Here is a 16,588-nt window from a genome sequence, read left to right as displayed (position 1 = left end):
CAGAGGAGGAAGCAGAGGACAGCAAAGGGATTCCCTGCCAGACACCGGAAATCCTACCTTCAGGGTGATGAGTTCACCGTCGGACAGAAGCTGTAGGCTCACGGAAAGCCCTCAAGCCCCTCTGTCCTTCCCCCTCCCAGCCGCCCCCTTCGGGCTTGCTAGAGGCCAGCCCGCTGCCCCCGGTTCTGCAGATGTTCACAACGCTATTCCAACTGTGTGGTTTACGTGCGTGTGTGCCCTTAAGTTAAACCATAAGCTCTTCAAAGGCAAGAACCTTGTTTTTTGCTGATGTTCTTGCCCTGATAACTGGTAAGGGTAGTAGGTACCCAACCAATGCTGTTTGAATGACTCAATCAACGAGCCTATTATTTGCAGTGTTTCAGAGCACGGAGTTACAGACACTGCACACAGATTCTAGGGGCAGAGGACAGGAGAGAAGAGGCTCCTGGAAATGAGAAAACCACTCATAGGAGGAAAAACCTAGGCAACCACTTGGAGGAAATTCGGATAAGAGAATGGGATGTGGAAAGAATCCTAGGAAATTCAGAGGCCGAAATGAACCTCTTAATTTGTGAGAATAAAAACTTAACGCAGCAGAATGGGCAGCTTTGACAGTTTACGATGATTCTAACTCTGGAAAGCTGGGAGCAGGGACAACTCAATTACAGGACAACTCAAATCACTGCACCACTCACTGCAGGGAGCAGAAAGGAAAAGACTCTGTCTGGTCTCCACTTTCAATGCACAGTTTTGCACACTCCCTCTTTACTACACTCTGCGCTTTGCTATCCCGCTACAATTTCATTTTTAAAAACAGATTAAAATCATTCAGTCCAGGCATCGGCATTTTCCTAGCAGCCTGCATTCTTCCATCAGTTCTCTCTCCTACCTTCCCACACTAAAATCCTTTCCCTCTCCCCTTCCCTAAGTATAATTCAAAGAACCAAGTGCCTTTTGGAAGATCAAAAGGGTTTTTTCCTCTGGTTCCGGACCAACATTTCTGTGAGATTCTGCCGAATGCTGAAGTGGATTTCTGAAATGCTCTGCGGTGAGGTTTCCAAAAGGCAACCTCGATTCGGTATTTGTGAGCCTGACAGTAGATGTGATTGAAAACATTTCGCACATAATTAAGGATTCTTGTGTCTGGTGTTCAGCTCTGCCCTTTCAGGGGCAGGGACATGTCACTGTTCATCTGTGGAAGTACACTCCTAAGTTAGATTAAAAGCTCACTCGAGGGGCTCCTGGGTGGCTCAGTCGGTTGAGCGCCGACTTCGGCTCAGGTCATGATCCTGCGGTTTGTGAGTTCGAGCCCCATGTCAGGCTGTGTGCTACAGCTCGAAGCCTGGCGCCTGCTTCGGATTCTGTGTCTCCCTCTCTCTCTCTCTGTCCCTCCCCTGTTGGCGCTCTGTCTCTGTCTCTCTCTCAAAAAATAAAATATTTTAAAAATATATAAAAAATCCAAAAAGCTCATTTGACAAGACGTGAGGTCATTTAAAGGAAAAAGGAACCTTTAGCCTGATGACCACAAGTGGCTTAGGCAGGCACGGGCCCTGGCCAGGAAATGGAGAGACTACACTAACAGAGAGTGTGTGGACACAGGGAGGTAGGGAAAGGGCAAAAAAGGCAATGATGGGAACAGCTCAATACAAATGGTCCCCATAAAATCTGACCACCCGACCAAAACAGGAATCTGTGAGCCTGGGCATTGCCTGTCCCAGACCCACTTAGACGTGTGCAATGCAGCCCACATGCAGGTCTAAAACGTCCAGGATGTGCTGGCCCAGAATAAGGAGAAAGGGGAGGCAGGTGGTAAGCCCCAAACTTCTGGGATCAGCCTGGAATTAGGATGTATATTCTCCTAATCCTACCAACAATGTGCTGACCAACGGTAGATCAAGTCTTTGCGCTTCACGTCAGTGGTACGTTGAGACGATCCTGGCCATTCTGGCTGGATTGAAATCCTTGGCTTTCCAAGGAACTAGCTGTGGAATCTCAAAGGACGTATTTCTGAGGCTGTGTATGTCCTTTTCAAAACAAAACAGCAACAACAACAACAAAAAAGGTCTCTGTTTCTTTTGACTGCTGTAACACAACAGCAGGCGATTAGTAGAGATTTGCTAAATTAGCAAATAAAGGAATACTTAATTGAAACATAAGCTAGCACACAGTTGCTGCTTAGTAAGCGTTCGTGACTTTGAACCTCCTCCTCCCCTCTAACTTTGAAGTGTATTCTCCATGTGGTTTCCTGTTTGGCCTTTATAAAATGTATCAAATGAACAAAGTCACTCTTTTTCTAATTGTAAAATAATACAGGTCCATCGTTGAAGGTGAACATATTGCATGTTAGATTCGCCAATTTTGAAACATACTGGGATGTCGACACCACACTTCATTAACGGTTTGAGATTTATATCAGAATGCTAAAAAAAAAAAAAAAAATGCAAAGAGTCAAGAAAATAAAAATCACTCACTCCATCATCCAGGGATATTACGATGTTTTGACATATATTCCTCCAGACATTTTTTCCACGCAATGCTCTAGAAATACATTTTTTCTACAAAAATGGCAAACGTAGTAGGTACGTTTGTATAGCCATACCAAAATTTAACTATCCTCTTACTGCCATGCACTTCTGATTTTTCCCTTATTTCTGGCCATTATAAACAAAGCTGCATGATCAACATTGCTGTGCACACATTTTTAAAAAGATGTTTCTAACTAGCTACGGCATGAGAAATTCCTAGAAGTGGAAATTACTGGGTCAGAGGTGCGCATATCTATCGTCCACAGAGACTTTATTATATTCTTATCGGCAATGTGTAAGTACGGTTTTAACTTACACTAATTACTACTGTGGTTGAACGTTTTCATATTCGTGGCTATTTACATCTCGTTATCTGTGGTTTTTCCTGTTCATGTTGTTTTACCCATCTCCTACTCAAGTTTTTCCTCTTGATCATACCATACAAATTAGTATGCCTTTGTGGTTGCCAATTTTCCGCCATGCTTTCTTTTGCTTTTGGTTATGGTAAGCATTGATGATAAGAAGTTTCCATTTTCATGTGGTTACATGTATCAGCCTTTCCCTTTATTTTCAGTTTGCAATTCACATGCTTCTAGACAAAAATGCTGTAATTCTGAAATGTTTTACTTTTTACTGTTTAATACTAATGTTTTAAAGAGGTAACACAAAAGAAACACCTTTATGATATTAATACAAATTACTATCCCAGAGCCACAGTATTTTCATTTGTAAACTAAGAATGTATTTAGATGTTCATATTTCATGAAAGGTTTGGGGCTTCCAAGTGCCCGGCTGGCTCAGTCAGTAGAACATAGGACTCTTCATCTCGGGGCTGTGAGTTCGAGCCCCATGTTGGGTATAGAGATTACCTAAAAGGAAAAAATCGTGAGGCATCTGGGCGGCTCAGTCGGGTGAGTGTCCAACTCTTGATTTTGGCCCATGTCATGATCCCAGGGTCGTGGGATTGAGCTGCACATCGGGCTCCACACTGAGCATGGAGTCTTCGTAGGATTCTCTTTCTCTCTCCCTCTGCACTTCTCCCCAGCTAGTGGTCTCTGTCTCTCTAAAATAAATAATACTAATAATCAAAAAAATAATAAATCCTTAGGGGCGCCTGAGTGGCTCAGTCGGTTAAGCGGCCGACTTCAGCTCAGGTCATGATCTCGCAGTTCGTGAGTTCGAGCCCCGCGTCGGGCTCTGTGCTGACGGCTCAGAGCCTGGAGCCTGCTTCCGATTCTGTGTCTCCCTCTCTCTCTGCCCCTCCCCCGTTCATGCTCTGTCTCTCTCTGTCTCAAAAATAAATAAACATTAAAAAAAAAACCTCAAAGAGAAAAATTAGGAAAAGATATAAAATCCTTACTATAATACCAATAACTAAGATAACCACCGCGAATAAACATTTTTATATACACATTTTATGTGTAATTTCAATGTATCCACATATACATACACATACGTATATACATGTATATACTTTTACATTAACAACTGGCTCTGTGTCTGTCTTACCACTTCACTTTTTTCCCCTCAAACTTCCTGCCACTCCAAAACCTCTCAGCCAATGTTGACAGCTGGGGAGGGGGGCGGGTATGTGTGAAGATAAATGCAACACAGAGAAAATGCTTTGTGCTTTTAAAATATGGAATCATATTGCATATGCTTATCTGAACCTTCCTTTCCCTGAACTACATCTTAGAGTTTACTCAATTGATCTAAATTACTTTTAACAGCTACTTAACATTACAGAGTATGAATGTGCTACAATTTATTTGGCCATTCTATTTTGTTTCCCATGTTTTGATGCTATACAATATGATGCAAGAAGTGTGCTTGTATGTATATAACCTTCCTAACCAGTGCTTTCTAGGAGATAGATGATCAGGAGTGGGACTGTGGGATCAAAGGCTGTATATCTTTTTAACTTTGATAGATATTTCCAGATGGCTCTCCAGAAAGACTATAAACATATTACATATTAAGACTCTCTACGATGTTTGAGATAGGTTTGTAATAGACTTGGCCAAGTAAAGGTTGACTTCTCACCTACGACTTCAGGAGAAAATTAAATACCCACTGAACACATTTTAATTATTCTCCTAAAATTCCAGTGATAATGATTTGTGCTTTTATTACTCTCTTTGCTTCCCTATAATGCTTTTATCTATTAATACTACAAGAAAAAACACAGAAAAACAGATTATACAATTCTTCCACCATGAATTCAAAATAAACATTTGAAAAATGTTCAGACTATGACTTTAAAATATATTGCATTCCTTCCTAATTACCTACCATAGTTTTTATGTTGGCCGTTTAAACTAAAGGGGAGGGGCTGGGGGGAGGAAACGACATGTACACATAAGTCACAAGAAAAAGCCATGACCTTTCAAGGTCTTTTCCCAATTTGCCAAAGAAAAGCAGCAGGAAGGAATGAAATTAGGAAATCTGTTTTGAAAAGGGATCAGTCCAAAAAGATACAATCTAATACTTAGGGAAAACCATCGAGCAACTCTAAAATTCTACTCAGAAGGTAGCTCCAAACCCAAAGGCGAGCACAGCCATTCTGTCAACATCTTACAACTGGCTTATCGTCAAACGCTTGCTTCGGCCCACACAGACCCCGCCTGTGGTTCTTCCTATGTACCTAAGTACTCCCCGTACTGTTTTTGGGCACCTCCTTCTCTGCAGGCCTTATCTGAAACCCAGCTTTTCAAGCAGTTGCCTGCATTTGATAAACCCTACCCCTCTGCTTCTCAAATAGACATTTTTGCATTACATTTGTAAAAAGTTTTAATAGTCCTGTGCTAATTAAGACTAATGAGCCAGCATAGCATCAGAACAACCAATGTTCACACCTCTGCAAGAAAGTTAAGTCATTAGTGAGGCGCCTGGGTGGCTCGGTCAGTTGGGCATCCGACTTCATATCAGGTCATGATCTCACAGCTCGTGGGTTCAAGCCCCGCATCGGGATCTGTGCTGATGGCTCAGAACCTGGAGCCTGCTTCGGATTCTGTGTCTCCCTCTCTCTCTGCCCCTCCCCTGCTCATGCTCATGCTCTGTCTCTCTTAAAAATAAATAAACATTAAAAAAAATTAAAAAAAAAAGTCATTAGCTGAAGCCATTCTGTGGGCCATGAATAAAAAGGGCAGGTGAATCCACTCACTACTTCAGTAGTAAAACGTACTTTTAAGCAAAATTCATTGACCATATTAATAATTATACCAAATACAATGAAAAAAAACCCCTCATGTTTCTAACCCATAGGCTTTTATTTGTAAAAATTATAATATATTGACTGGCACAGATACCTTTCATAAAAACACCTTATTTTACCATGTAAGACTGGATACTAATGGTTTCACACGACGCTTAAGAGAGCAAGATTTTGGGGCGCCTGGGTGGCTCAGTCGGTTAAGCGTCCGACTTCAGCTCAGGTCATGATCTCGTGGTCCGTGAGTTCGAGCCCCGCGTCGGGCTCTGGGCTGATGGCTCATAGCCTGGAGCCTCCTTTGGATGCTGTGTCTCCCTCTCTCTCTGCCCCTCCCCCGTTCATGCTCTGTCTCTCTCTCTCTCTGTCTCAAAAATAAATAAACGTTAAAAAAAAAAAGAGAGCAAGATTTTGATCAAGTAGCAAGGAAATTAAAATAACCAGGGTTCAATTACGTTCCGTTAAATAGTCCTAATTTAATTTCTCATACAGGAAAAAAAGTAACCAGCAAATTTTGATATATGTACTCGAATACAGCATACTACTCCTCAAGTACTGCCTGATTATTTCATGGAATACCAAATTACAATTATGGTAGCAAATACCTTAAGATGCCACTATGAACTCCTTGGCTTCTGTGCTGGCTTTCACCCAAAAGTTTACAGTGAGAAAGTCACATCTATGTGGCTTTAATCATTCTTCAACAAAGGATCGTTTATAAAACGAATGGTCATAAAAACAATTAACACCTAACAAATGAAATCTTTCCTGTTAATATTCCATGGACACATGTTTTCACACACCAGAACATTAATGTGGGAGGTTATAAAATTGAAATTCCCTTGGAAAGTGAATCCTTGACTTGTATTTCTTAACTAGGAAATGTGTTTTTTCAGACCACTTTCCCCCCAGACTAATACCTGTAAAAAGATCATTTGGAAAAAAAAACAACTCTGAATACCAGTATTTAAACCCCTTCAAAATTATTTACAAGTAGGTCACGGTTTCATGACTGATATGAGTCTTAGCCATGAAAAATCCTAAAGTTTTCGGTGGACTTATATGTAATATTTTTTAATTGGTCTTTAAAATTAAAGATTAATTTGGGGTATTGAAATTTATACTCATTAAAATTTTTAAAGATTCTCCAAAAGTTTCTCAGTAGGTGTTTTCATCACCAACTATCGCTAACTAAAAGACAACAGGTTGATTTCAAAGCAAAACCAGGGCCTTTGCTGGCTAATTAGCAAAATGGTTTTCTTCTTTCACTATGTTGGTTGAACTAGAAGCTTCCAGATCACATTTTAATAAGGTTCAAAGTGAAAGTCCTTTGTTGGCTGACAAATATGGCAGCTTCCAACTCAGAATACGTTTTCTCTAAAATTCAATGTTCTAAACAGAAGTTGGTTTTCTAAGCTAGTCCACAAAATTCTATATGACCCGTATGTAAATGAAATACTGTTACATGTGTTTCAATGCAGAGAATACTCTCCTTTGCAATACCCATTCTGTCATCAATACAAGACATTAAGCAAAAACTAGGGCGCCTGGGTGGCTCAGCTGGTTGAGCGCCCGACTCTTGATTTGGGCTCAGGTCGTTATCTCACAGTCCGTGGGTCCCAGCCCCGCATCGCGCTCTGCACGGACAGTGTGGAGCCTGCTTGGGATTCTCTTCCTCTCTCTCTCTCTCTCTCTCTCTCTCTCTCTCTCTCTCTCTCTTTCCCCTCTGCCCCTCCCACTCTCTCTCTGAAAATAAATAATAAGCTAAAATAATAATAACAAAATAAAAGTCAAAAGATTCTGCTAAAGAAAACAGTAATGGAAATTATATGACGTATTTACTTCTCTGGAAGCCTAGTGCTTGAGGCAAAACATAGTTGGGGCTGTTTTTGTTAAAACAAGCAAATGAAATAACCTAATAGCAAACTTTGGGAATATATCTTCCTGTCTGGCTTCTGTAAATTCTATTATCTACTTAATATGTTTTTTTCTCAGTAAAACACTCCTGGTTTCAATAGCCATTCTTTTGCTGCTAGGTGATAATACACTGTTATCATATAGAAAATTATCAGTGTACATTTGGTTTAGGGAAAGTACGTGTAACTAAAGAGAAAGACCATTTAACATCTCCATGGAGCTTTCAAGAGCTCTGGAGACTAAGGACACTCTATGAAAGCCTCATTTTACTTCAAAACATATGGTTCCAAAACTCTTTGATGGTTAAGTGTCACAGGTGCTAACTACATGTTTTTCAACTATAACCAGGGGAGATTTTTTGGTATACAAAGAGAAGGCATAAAATGGAAAACAGGAGAGGTTGGAGATCAAAAACGAGGGAAGGAGAGAGTCATATGCATAACTGAAAAACCCCCACCTGTCTGAATGGAAACTGAGCTAGGAAAAGGGGCAGGAGGAAGGACGGGTCTGGTTACAGATGTGTCTCCACCTGAGTTCAGAGCAGGGCTGGCTTCTGGTGGAAAAGAGACCAAAAAGTCTTGCCAGGGATGGTAGCATAGTTCCAACCTCTAACTGGAAGAAAGAAAGAAAGAAAGAAAGAAAGAAAGAAAGAAAGAAAGAAAGAAAGAAAGAAAGAAAGAAAGGAAGAAAGAAAGAAAGAAAGAAAGAAAGAAAAAGGAAGGAAGGAAGGAAGGAAGGAAGGAAGGAAGGAAGGAAGGAAGGAAGAAAAAGGGAAACCAGTTGATTGGCTTCTAATGTAAGTGTGACACTGGAAACTGATGGCAAATATTGTCATAGATGCAGTGAGCACAAAGCTCCTGAAATGAACAGACTTGGTGGGGGGGGGGAAGAGAAACCAGAGAAGGAAGCGTCGGACCAGCGCGACCACTCCGGGCATCCAGCAGCAATGACTGTTCCGGGACCCAACCAGACGCGGTGGTGAATACCAGTGTTTCCGGAAATTTCTTAGAGAAGAGCTGGGGAAAACATTTTATATATACATAGGTATGCGTATACAGAATACATATAGGTATTTATACACATACACAAAATAAAAATATATTCGTCTAGGGGTGCCTGGCTGGCTCAGTCGGTACAGCATGTTGACTCTTGACCTTGGGGTTGTGAGTTCGAGCCCCATGTTGGGTGTAGAGATTACTTAAAATAGAAAAAGCCTTTAAAAAGATATATATTTATCTGAAATACCGTCAAACTGGTGAATTCGAAACTATTTACTTAACGTCCTTGGCAATAAACAATTCACAGAAAGAAATTTGAATTAAAATGCAAAGAGGGACACCTGGGTGGCGCAGTCGGTTAAGCGTCCGACTTCAGCCAGGTCACGATCTCGCGGTCCGTGAGTTCGAGCCCCGCGTCAGGCTCTGGGCTGATGGCTCGGAGCCTGGAGCCTGTTTCCGATTCTGTGTCTCCCTCTCTCTCTCTGCCCCTCCCCCGTTCATGCTCTGTCTCTCTCTGTCCCAAAAATAAATAAAAAACGTTGAAAAAAAAAAATAAAAAAAATAAAATGCAAAGAAAGAAGGGAGGAAAGATCTGATGAACCTTAACTACTGGTCTCCTCTGGATGGAGACAGCACATTGATGATGGATGTTGATGACTTACTATGGTCAGCCACTGTTCTAAGGCTTTCACCTCAACCATCTCCTTTAATTTTCACCACCACATGCTCAGGGATCAGGGCGTCTGGCTGGAAGGTGGCAGCCAGAGTGTGGGCACAGTGGGAGGCACGGCAGGAAATGAGATCGCCCAGGCCCCTCGAAGCTTGAAGGCTGTGTGAATAGTTACAGCGGATGTGAGCAGTTACACAGGGTACAGTCAGAGCTGAGGGGCCAGTGCGGCGGGCCTTTTTGAGGAAATGTCACTGAAGTTGAGGCTTGGAAAAGGGTTACTGAGAAGAGACAGTTCTCACTTTGAATTGCCTTAATGTCCAGACTTAGTTAGAATCTACATGTCCACACACACACACACACACACACACACACACACACACAGTCTAGGACTTTCCTCCAAGAATACTTTTCTAGCTGAATGTAAAGAAGCTGTTGTTCTTTCAGGAAATAGGCAGGCCTGTTACCATTAAACAAAAAAATGTTTGGACAAGTACCCACTAGGAAGAATAAATTATCAAAATAACTAATAACATGTTAATAGGAAATAATCTCTTTCGGCACCCAAGGTTTCAGTGGAATCAAAATTATTATAAAAATATACAGCTATGTTTTGCATACATTCTCTAACAACAAAAACCAACGAAAAGCAAAGGTTCTTCCTCCAAAAAGACTCCTTGTCATTCTTTTTCTCTTAAGGATAAAGACCAAGGAACCTAGCCATCTAACACCTTGAATCTCATTACACCATGAATAATACATCAGCAGGAGCACTGGGAGCACCAAGCCCCTGCTGGCTGTCCCAAAGAGCCTCTCAGGGACGGATGGGGCTGAAAGCACAGACTCCAACGTAGGGAATCTATCTGAACAGGAAACCGGTTTACACCTCTGCACTGCTTCCAGGGAATTAGAAAAATGGATGAAGAGATTCCTTATCCACGGTGGTTTAGCCTTAAGTACATGTTTGCATCAGTTTCTTACTCATGCACGTTTCACACTAATACAAATGCTTGAAGATACCAGGCACGTCCGTCAAAGGTGCACCTGAGACGTTTCAGGGACAAATCCAGCCAAGCGTGTGGGAACTGGGGAAGGGCCAGGGGAAACAGAAACGAACACTTGTCCAGAGGAGATGGCGGCAGAGATAAATTCCAGAAGGACAGATTAAGAACGGGCAGAAAGCAAGACGGCAGCCTGCACAAGACAGAGATAAAGACCAACTGACACTACACAAAGAGAAACAGAAGAGTCTGATAACTCAATCATGAGTCATGCCAACCTTGAATTAGAATGTCCCCCCCAAAGGGGGGGCTGGCAGGTTAATAGGTTATTGATCAAGGAGCAGCAAAAAAGGATTAGCATGTCCCACCCCAAAATATACCAGTGACGCATACAAATTCTTCTGAACTGAAGGCATCTGAGTTCTGGAAATCCCGTACCTGCCCCAAAGCAGAACTCAATTCTGCTCCCCCAGGGCAACTCAGACCTTCTCTTCTCCGAGAGAACTCAGCACCACACCCAGGCTTTGTCACAAACTATCTCGGCTCCCATTGATTCTCCCAAGGGCCCGCTGATCTTTCCAAAATGCCATGTGCCTTTCCAAAAGTCCCCTCTCTCCCTCCCTTTCTCCCCTAAACTAGGTGTGTGGACCCAAATTCTAACCATTCCTTTGCTACTTATCACTGGGTGCTTATAACTGTGGCTGTGACTGTTAACTGTAACTGCATGTTAATAAGCTTGTGTTTGTTTTTTTCCTGTTAATCTGTCTTTTGTCAGTCTAATTTATAGGGCCTTGGCCAACGAACCCTAGATGGGTGAAGGCAAATGAAAGTTCCGTTTTTCTTCCCGGCAGCGGCCTTGTGCAAGTCCTCAAGACAACGAGCGAGCGAGTTCCTTAGCAGTCTTGTGGTGTCGGCACAGCCCCATCTTCAGGGGCAGAAACCGAGATCCAGAGATCTCATTCCTGCAGCCTCGCCCCTGCTTCCCCGTGCAGGGCCGCCTGTGGAGGAGCCCTGACTCCTCTGAACACACCTGGGTACTAGGACTTGTGCGATTAGGACTTATGCCTCTGGCCTGAAGGCCCCGAGAGTCCCCTGAGCCCCAGGGAGGCCACGCCCCGCTGCGCCCCACCAGGGGTGGTGTGGGTTCCTTCCCTGATGCTGCAAAACCGTCCGTCACACGTGACCATTGTGTTTGCGTGGGTGACCCTCCCACTGAACCGATTCCTTACAGGCAGGAACTGGGTGTTACGCTTTTTTGTTTGTTCGGAACTTAATGCAGGAAAATGCGATCGACGTTTATTAATTAACCACCGCAGTCAAAGGTAGACCTCGGACTAGAACCACGTGTCCTGGCCTCAGCTCCGCAGGTCTAGCTTCCAGACGGGACGGTGTGCAACGTGCAGAAAGGAATTTTGAAAGGTACAAAAATTATTCTAACAGCATTTTAACATACACCAGACGTAACTCCAACACAACCATAACTGCCTTTTCTGTAACTGTAGCGGCTCAAAGCCGGCCCATCTGGCAAAAGTTGGGGGGGGTGGGGAGGGAGGAATCCCGCTATTCACCTGACTACGGATCATTATGTAACAGCGAGACAGAAAGCGCTGTTCCCAACCCAGCCAATAACAAACCAGACCCTCAAGCAGCACGATTGGCAGTCCTGGTAATTTTATCCCAGAGAGAACAATAACAGACACTATTTTTATTCATACCGGTATTTAATCCTTTTTTTTTTTCCTCAGTAATATACTGGATGGCACTAATTTCTATGGGTTAATTATATATTCCCTCAAACAGAATAGGTTTTTCTGGAGCTTTGTTTTATTGAATTCACGAAGCCCTCCCGGAGGAATATTACAGCCAAATGAAGAGTCGTTTCACCAACTGAAAGACCAACTTATTTTCTGCAGGAATGTGCTGTGCAAGCATGGCCTCTTTACCCCACCCTCTTGCCCATACATGGAACCTTTGCTTTTCATCTGCCACCTAATTATGGTGTCACACCTAGCCCGTGATGCTGGCCACGAAATATTTAACCACAGGGACACAGACCTCCACTTTCCTTAATTTCTTAGACTTAGAGCAACTGGTAGACCCTTGGACGCGGACTTGCACGTGGCAGGTATTGATGACAGACACATTGACTAGTCTTCCCATCTGTTGACACAGATGCTACTTGCGAACAATCCCTTTCGTCTTTGGTCACTTTCTTTTGGTGAACCCTGCCTTCAAAAGCACTATTTCCATGCTTATCAGACACCTCTACTCCTAAGAATCATGCTACAGTACTCGGAGAGGGAGAGAGGAAGACACGTGGGAACAAAAAAAGGGGAGATCATTGGTTTTCACCGACCAAAGTTCGTTCCTTCCACCACCCAGGTATGCATGCAGTAAGTATTTATTGCGTACGCACTTTACTCCAGTAGTTTCTAAGCGAGGTGCAGCTCTTTACTCTTGGTCTCAGCTGATGACCCATGAAAAGATCTTCTGAAAATGGAATTTTATAAGTGTACATTCCTTAGAACATTAAAAACATTTATTTGGGCTACTGGGCTACTAACCAGTGTCTTTTTTTTTTTTTTTTAATTTTTTAAAATTTGCATCCAAATTAGCATAGAGTGCAACAATGATTTCAGGAGTAGACTCCTTAGTGCCCCTGACCCATTTAGCCCATCCCCCCTCCCACAACCCCTCCCTTAACCTTCAGTTTGTTCTCTATATTTATGAGTTTCTTCTGTTTTGGCCCCCTCCCTGTTTTTATATTATTTTTGCTTCCCTTCCCTTATGTTCATCTGTTTTGTCTCTTAAAGTCCTCATATGACTGAAGTCATATGATTTTTGTCTTTCTCTGACTGACTAATTGCACTTAGCATAATACCCTCCAGGTCCATCCACGTAGCTGTAAATGGCAGCAATCTTTTTGACTGCCGAGTAATACTCCATTGTACATATATACCACATCTTCTTTATCCATCCATCCATCCATCCATCCAACCATTCTTTCCATACTTTGGCTATTGTTCATAGTGCTGCTATAAACATGGGGGTGCATGTGTCCCTTCGAAACAGCGCACCTGTATCCCGTGGATAAATGTCTAGTAGTGCAATTGCTGGGTCATAGGGTAGTTCTATTTTTAGTTTTTTGAGGAACCTCCATACTGTTTTCCAGAGTGGCTGCACCAGCTTGCATTCCCAACCAGTGTCGTTTTATTAAGAAGTTACCAATTATACTTTTCATAGGCAGGTAGAAGGTAGCTAAGGTAACCATTAATCAAAGAGAACTTAACTAATTGCCTTCAGAGAACAGAGCTCAGGGCGGTCATCATTGGTTATGTGACATCTTTCTGGTCCTTCGTTCTTACCATTTACATTGCTTATTGTTCATACAGTATTGATTGGCATATTGATTATGGGAAAACAACGTTTGTATTAACACAACAGTGGAGAAAAGTAGCAAGCAAATGGGATTATTCTATTATAGCCACCATTACGAGGTAGTATTATTACCTTTGCCTTAACTCTTACAGCACTGTTGAGAAAAAACAGCAAATAAGAAAGGCCAGTACACAAGGCATTGTAAGTAAGGAAAAGAATCTCCTTAACAAGCAAGATGGTTCCCTTAAATGATCAGTGTGACACATTTCTTATGACACAGGAACTACCAGTCCCCAAGCTGGCTGTCATGTCCACTCCACAGAGTGTTCAGAGGAGAGAAACAAGGCCAGGAAACGTTCAAGCCTCATTAAACCTCGGTCACCATCCTCTCACGCTATTTCTTTTGTATTTCCTGACTTGGAAAAAAGGAAACGGGTTTACACTTTGGTGAAGTAACAGAACCCACTGTACATGATCTATTACTTAAATTCTTTGGGATGCTGGTCAGTATCTCCCAGGTACCATTCACAGGCAAATGAACAAACTATTGCCATCTCACAGCCACCACCCCCGTCCCCCAATGCCATCTCCATGTTCTAGAATGGCAGCTGGCAATTCGTCTCCTCCTCCTCATGCCTCTCCTCTTTAGGTCTCCTCTTAGCGTTCAATGTACAGGATTTTTCAAAAGTTATTATCCCATAATATTATTCCCAGATAACATGTGCTTTCATTTCGCAAAGTTTCTTCTACTTCATAAAAGTCTACCAAGTTCCCCTAAATGGCAAATAAAGACTGCATCCCTTATTTTAGGAACTGGGACCGACAGAACTTTCCATTACTGATGTCTTGATGCCAACCAGCAATGTGACCCCCCAAGACGTCAAGTCCTTGTCCATCCTGAGTCAGAATCAACCTGACAACCTGATCACCTCTCAGCTCGCCATCTCGGATCGAGAGGGGCACCCTAAAAATCTGAATGTGACACGAGCAAGTACGTTGCAGGTGATGACTCTCTTCATCTGGTACACCACCTCCCTCTACAAGCAACTGTCCAATATGGCAGAACAAGGGTAAAAGACTAACTAGAGGGAATGCCTCGTCTCAAGGATGCGCCGATGAGGGAGCCATTTTGGAGAGTAGCTCAAAATCCAGCTCCTCATAAGCCCTTCTTGCTGAAGGATCATAGCACGAGAGAGAGCACGAAGGATTCATTTGCTTCAGAACCTCTCCCGAACGCCTGCTGCATTCCGCACACTGCGGTAGGTGCTGAGGGTTTTCAAGAGAAAATTCCCTTGCCTTCGTGGAGCGTCTTAGTGGGAGGAAATAGGCAATGAAAAAAAATACAGAGAATGTCAGGTGGTACCCAGTGCTATGCGTGGGGAAAGGCTGAGTTAAGAGGGATGGTAAGTGCTGGTTGGGGGGGGGGGGGGCTGCTGTTGTGTAAGGGACTCGAGCCAGACTCTGGTAATTCTTAGCAGAGACCTGAAAGTGACCGAGGGACCAAGCAGTTCAGGACTGTTACTACTGTTCGTATGTGTTAAAAAGACATAAACCAGAGTTTAAGACTATCTAGCAGAAAGGGTTAGTTTAATACAAACCACACTGCCAATACTAGAAACAGGCGGGGGGGGGGGGGGGCAAAAACACGTTATTTTATTACAAATTCCTTATACTTTCTTTGCTGTTATAGTTAGGCCATTCCATTCATTTCTTAAAATTATGTGTATAGATAATTTCTATAATCTCTGAGTTTCACATCAAGATAGTAAAGGTGATTACAACATACATGCTTTGTGAGAGAGGGGTTAGGTCCACCTGGGTTGAGCATTCCTGCCACGGTGTGTGTGCTCACAAGGGAATCACCTCAGAATCACTACAGGGGAGTCACCGATTCCCGTCCCCCCCCCCCCCCCCCAGGGTCCTCCTGGAGGTTCTGTTACCGTAGGGAGTCAGACTGAAACTTACCAGGCAAGTCAAATAATTAAATAACTACAAGTCGTGCAAGTGTTACAAAGGAAACAAACAAGCTTATGGAGAGGAGGATGAGGGGTGGGGAAGGGGGAAGTTTTGTGCTTACCCGGGAGGGTCGGGGAAGAATTAAGAGCTCCCGGGAGGGAGAGAACTTGCAAACCGTTGGGGAGGATGTGGCTCACACCTCAACTGGGAGCAGCCACAGGTGACTGGTGGCTGCCATTTGGGCTGAGCAGAACAATGAGACAGAATTGGCTCCGAGATGATAAAACGTTGAAGATGAGTCAGAGGTTCATGGGGGTTCAGTACACTATTCTCTCTGCTCTTGAAATATTTTAAAGTTTCCATTAATAGTAAAAGAAAAACAAAAGCCTTCAAAAGCACCCCTGGTTGACAGTTTCCTACTTGGCCATTTGCTTGGTTAAACTCAAACCAATCAGTAACAGAGCCTAAAACCATCAGATACATTTTTAAAATAACACTAAGATGGGGGCACCTAGGTGGCTCAGTCGGTTGACTGTCTGACTCTCGATTTCAGCTCAGGTCATGATCTCTTGATCCGGGAGATCCAGCCCCATGTCAGGCTCTGTGCTGACAGTGTGGAGCCTGCTTGGGATTCTCTCTCCTCCAACACCCCCCCCCCCCCACCGGCCCCACTCTCTGCCCTTACCCTGCTAGTGTGGTATGCATGCATGCACGCTCGCTCTTTCAAAATAAATAAATAAACATTAAAAAACCCCAAAACCCTAAGATATAACTTAGCATCTTAACCAGCCACCAAGACACTAAAGTAGCCCCCTACCAAAGTCTAAATAACAGCAACAATCTGAAGGTTTATTACAAAGAGGCAAGTGTGTTCCAATGAAGAGTCAACATGATAGGCCATTAGGGCTCTAGAGAAAAAGAATCTAAAAATACTAGAA

The 16,588-nt window shown here is 43.0% G+C and overlaps 1 protein-coding gene and 1 long non-coding RNA gene across 5 annotated transcripts in view; one reads left to right on the top strand and one right to left on the bottom strand.

The window, feature by feature from the left end:
- The window catches only part of PIP4K2A (phosphatidylinositol-5-phosphate 4-kinase type 2 alpha), a 186,599-nt gene that overhangs the window by 124,686 nt on the left and 45,325 nt on the right, over nucleotides 1-16,588 (bottom strand). The gene's annotated exons all lie outside the window — the stretch shown is intronic.
- LOC109273647 (uncharacterized) lies at nucleotides 11,551-15,593 on the top strand. Of its 2 annotated transcripts, none has more exons than XR_008419602.1 (3): nucleotides 11,551-11,735; nucleotides 12,489-12,698; nucleotides 14,505-15,593. It is a non-coding gene; the product is annotated as an uncharacterized LOC109273647 (long non-coding RNA). The 2 variants fall into 2 exon arrangements; XR_002083182.2 differs by having other exon boundaries at nucleotides 12,489-12,709.

Source organism: Panthera pardus, unplaced genomic scaffold, assembly GCF_024362965.1.
Source record: "Panthera pardus isolate Hobbes unplaced genomic scaffold, ASM2436296v1 HiC_scaffold_6, whole genome shotgun sequence".
Lineage (NCBI taxonomy): Eukaryota > Metazoa > Chordata > Mammalia > Carnivora > Felidae > Panthera > Panthera pardus.
Note: the sequence above shows the minus strand (reverse complement) of the source record. Positions and strands in the feature narration are given on the sequence as shown.